We start from the raw sequence: 5,218 nt of genomic DNA on the forward strand, positions 1-5,218 counted from the left end.
TTTGTGTGGTGCAAACCTCAGCTTGTTCCTGACTCCCCATTCATGAACATGGGCGAGAACGGCATTAGCCCGACTCGAGATGTCCTGGGCCTTCTGCCCCGAGAAGACCAGCACGACGTCGTCTGCGAACGCCTGGCAGTGTGTCCCGGTCTTTACCACCTCCTCCAAGAGAGGGTTAATGAGGAGGGTCCAGAAGGTTGGGCCGCCTACGGATCCCTGCACGCACCCCTTGGTGGTCTCTCTGGCCCACTCTGCCCCCGCGTACCGTACGGACACCTTGCGATTGCTAAGATAGCTGTCAGCAAGGCGCCGCAGATTCACGGGGCAGCGAGTTTCTGCCAGTCTGCACCGTATAGCAGGCCACCAGGCGTTATCGAAGGCTCCCTCTATGTCCAATGATACCAGCACTGCGATCTCCTTCTCCTTCAACCGAGTTCGCAGATGCTGGATCAGGACATACAGGGAGTCCTCGGTACACCTCTGCGGCATAAAGCCGTATTGGTGGCTGCTGACATACGGTGCAGTGTACCACCGGATCCTACGGACCATCATTTTTTCTAGGACCTTGCCGAAAATCGGCAAGAGTCCGATGGGCCTGTAGGATTTCGGGTGCGTGTAGTCCTCCTTGTCCGGCTTCCGCAACGCTACGACCACTGCCTCCTTCCATCTCGTGGGGAAGTGGGAAAGAGCGAGACACCGGTTGGAGAGCGCGAGGTACAGAACGGGGTCCACGGCGACGGCCGCTCGGCAGATGTCCGCGGTGAGTCCGTCAGAGCCAGGTGCCTTCTTGGCATTGAAGGTCGATACGGACCATCGGAGCTCCTCCATCGTAAACGGGGGATCACATGTTCCGTCATGGTCCCCCGAATTGACTTCATTGGCCTTTGCTCTTACAGTTCTGTGGTCCGCATTGTCCTTCCCGGGGTCATCCTCCGGGAAGAAAACCTCCGCCAGCAACCTGGCTGATCCCGCTGCGTCCAGCACTTTGCCTGACTGGACGAGGGGGACGTCCTCTCGCCTCACCTCCGTGCGACGCATCACACGGTGGATCCCGTCCCACATGGTCTCGCGATCCTGCCTCTCACAGAAACGCTTCCAGCTATGGGTCTGAGCGCGCCTCGCCTCGAGACGGTATGCCTCCTTCGCGTCGCAGTACTCGCGCCAGACCAGCTCCTTACGAGCCGGCCTCGCGGCCCTGATCCTTCTCTTCTTCCTCAGGACATCCGCCTTGAGGAGAGAGAGCTGTTCGGACCACCAGGGCAATTCCGTCCTCTTCCGCTTGGAGGCCTTCGGCAGGACCAACTCGCAAGCGTCCCTCACGGTTTCCACGTACCGACCGACCATGCTGTCCAACGCCCCCTCCTCGGTGATTTGATTCACCTCGGCAGACGTCAGGCAGCGATCCGATAGCAGCCGGGCGACAGTTCGATGGAACTCGCCCCAGTCTGCCCTACGGGTAGTGTACTGCCGTGTGGTCCGCTTGACGTCCGTGCCTCGGGACCTGTCAAGCTTCAGATTGAACACAATTGCCCTGTGATCCGACGAGGATATGTCGTCCACGAGGCTCCAGCCCACCGCTCGATCGAGCAGGGTGGTCGAGCAAGCAGTAATGTCGACGCGACTGGAGTAGTGCTTACCGCCCCGATACGTATCAAACGTCGGCTCAGACCCCTGGTTCAACACGTGCACCCCCAGTTGGTCGAGGGCGGCTGCGATCTCAACTCCCCTTCGGTCCGTGGACCGGCTACCCCACCAGGTGTTATGCGCATTGACGTCGCCACCCAGCACCACGTTGGCAGTCCCCAAGCCCTCCACGGCCGAGCCGATCCGGTCCAGGTATGGTCCGACGGGCGTATTAGGCTCCAGGTAGACGGACACCACCCCTATCTCCCAAGCCCCAGTCCTCAGCCTGGCCACGGCAACGTTGCCAGACGTGAGTTGGGGACATTGAGTGATATCGATGGTGTCGTCGAATAGCACAATGGCCGCCTTGACAACCTCCCCGTTGCCTCGCGCGACACATTGTACCACCCTTGTCCCTGGGTAGTGCCTCATCTCGCCAATAGCGCCGATATACGGCTCCTGGACCAATGCGAACGCCCAGCCTCTCTTCGGCGCTTCGCATATCAGCTCGGCTGTAGCGAGCTCGGACCTTTGCAGGTTAAGCTGCGCCACGCGGTACTGGTGGTGCCCTGCGCGGAGAGTGCGGTGGGTCACCTGGGTGCCCTTAGCAATACGCTACGGACGCCCGTGCAATGGTGTCCCACTTTCTCCGCACAGGACAGTCTTCGTCGAATGCGCCGTGGTCCCACCGGTCTGCCTTAGCTTGTCGGCAGTTCCGGCAGGCGGGAGGTTTCCCGGCTTGCCGATCCGGACACTCGGCGCGTAGGTGCCGGCCACCACAATGGCTGCAGCGGTCTTCGCTTTCCGCGCAGTGCCGTTTGGTGTGGCCGTAACCCAGGCACCGAGTGCACTGGACTAGCGGGGAGTGGTCCTGCACCCGCACTCGCTGGAGGTCCACGTGCATGTAGCCCGCAGCCGTCAGTCGTCCCCAGAGAGCAGGCGACACGCGCATGACCACGTGGATCGTCTGCACATTTCGCGCCCTCCTCCTGAACCTTACCTCCGCCCGCTGATCCTCCTCAGAGACGTCTGCCAGCAGATGTTTATTCTGGTTTTTGATGGCCTTTACTATTTCTTCATTCGTGTTATAGGCCATCACGTCTCTGAGCAGCACCAGCGGATCCTTGTTTTTCACTTCGGCAAGGCTCAGGTCCTTCCCTGCTCTCCTCAGCCCCTCACGCACCCTCTCCAGCTCGGCCTCTGAGCCGCAGCCCAGGATGACGCGACCGTCCCGCACCCTGCGGATCCGGTCGACCCTTATGCCGGTCTGGGTGGCGTTTAGGGCCTTTCGAATTTTGCCCAGAACCTGCTCGCCCGTGTCGGTCCCCGACGAGACCGCCACCGAGTGCTTAGGTTCGCACCCCGGTGGCGGCCTTTTTGCCGGGGCGGCCGCCACGCTCGCGTACGTGCCGGGAGGCTTCCCCTTTTCTTGTATTGTTGTTTTTGTAGCCACGAGAGACTCCCTCAAGCCCTCCAATTCCTTGGTATTGGCTTCAAGGAGTCTCGCGTGGCTTTCTAGTTTCTTTAGGAGCTCGCAATGGGTCGCCGGCGGGGGGTTTGCGGGTGGGTCCTTTACTTCTACTTCCACCCGGTTTGCCCCACTCGCCGGCTCCTCTACTGGACCCCCTTTTGGGTCCTGGGTTCGTCCCCTGTTTGCGAGCTCCGCCTCCTTGTAAAGCTCGTAGAGCCGATTTATCGCGTTGATTACCTGCTCCTTTATTTCGGTCTTCAGGTTGCGCGAGCTGCCCAAGTGCAGTTTTGCCTTAGTTAGGCACGCTCGCGCCTCCTTCACTCGATCTGCGGACGCCGGCTTGTCCCCTTTCGGGGATTGCCCGGCCGCCGCAGGAGCAGGTGTCGGCTCCACCGCTTTCGGCACCGCACGCGTCCTCGGTTTGACGGCCGGCGCGACGCTGCGGGGAGAGGTCCTGGGCTTCTTCCCTTGTCCCTCCCATTCCCCCACACTCCTCCGGACGCTCTTAATGGGCGAGGTGCTCACCCTGCACGCCTGGCTGGCGCCTGCCTGGCTCACCTCGCCCGCGTCGGTGGTCTTTGTGGGGGTCCGGTACATGGTAGGGGTACTCGTCTGAAGTGTAAAAATTTTAAAAATTTTAAAATTCAAAAATGTAAATAATTAAAATGTTCTAAATTAAAAATTAAAATCAAAATTAAAAATTTCAAAAATAAAGTATTATATACTTAGTCCTAAATTGTTCTAATTTAAAATTGAAGTATTATATACTTCGTCCGTTATTAAAAGTTTAAAGTATTTAATACTTAGTCTTACAGTTCAAAATTTAAAAATGTAAACAATAATGTCAACTTAACTCTAGTGCAACAAGGCAAAAAGACTCTTAAACTAAGGCAATAGGGCCCCTATTCTATTGCAGTTGCTGTCTATAACAAAGACCGGTCGTAAAATTTATTACCCCGCGCGGCGCGCCGTTTAACTCCCTGTAATATTAATTATTATTGCTACGCACGGCGCGTCGCTCGCGCGGTGCGGACGGCAACGTCTCCCGGCTCGCTGACCTCGCCCGCGGCCGCAGGGGCGCGCCCGAAGTTCGGCAACTGCGCACGACAAAGCGTGCGCGTGCGAGAGAGACGGTTGCGCCGCCCGGTAGGTCTATCCCTTTCCGCGGCGCTCAGGCGCGCACCAGATGTTTTGCTACGGCCGCGGCGGCGCGAATCTGGCTCGGTTTTATGTTTTTTACCTTCTACCGTCCGCTTATTTTTATTAAGGTGCTTTGTTATAAACAGCAACTATTGTCTAATTCTACTTATAATGCTAATCTTAAAACTATGGGATAGGTCAAAAAGACCTCACTCCCAGTGACAGCCGCCGAGTATTTTAATTTCTAGTATTTATAAAGGGAATTTAACCTTGTGGTGGGCTAAAAAGAAAATGTAATTACCCACCACTTTATTTATTTAATATTACGCTTTGTAAATGCGTGTAATACTCGGCGGCTATCTTACTTATGCTAAGTCCAGGTCGCTCCCGGCTCCCGGCTGCAACCTCCGCGGTCCTCGGACCCTTAAAAGGCCCCGGATGTTCGCTGGTATTCTCGAAGTAAGGTTCCAACCGGTTTTCTTTATGTTTTCCAGTTGGAATTCCCTTACTTCGGCTGCAGCTCCTCCGTCTGTGGTCGTAAAAATCCAAAAAAGGTGTCAAACGAGAGGCCTTGGTACGGCGCACCTCGCCACAGTTGCCGTTACACGATTTCCCACTGAAAATCGTGCAGCGTTTTAATTTTTTCTTTTCTTACTTGCTCACTGTAATTTTTGTTTTTGTGTTTAAAAATCCAAATTATGTCCAATTTACACTTTTTTGGTGTCAAAGCGTTCGGGCTGTGAACGCGCTTTTTTTGACACTATTTTCACTAATTTTCGAGCACTTTTACTGACACTTTTTGATTTATCGATCTATTTTGAGCGATCTAGGCCACGTGGGAGCGTGCGTTCTGCTCGGGAGCGTACGGCGGACTGGTTAGGTTAGGTTAGGTTAGGTTAGGTTAGGTTAGGTTAGGTTAGGTTAGGTTAGGTTAGGTTAGGTTAGGTTAGGTTAGGTTAGGTTAGGTTAGGTTAGGTTAGGTTA

This window comes from Battus philenor, unplaced genomic scaffold, assembly GCF_028537555.1.
Source record: "Battus philenor isolate CCGP_79_NKW_IND1 unplaced genomic scaffold, ilBatPhil1.0.hap1 SCAF_2, whole genome shotgun sequence".
In the NCBI taxonomy this organism is placed as follows: Eukaryota; Metazoa; Arthropoda; class Insecta; order Lepidoptera; family Papilionidae; genus Battus; species Battus philenor.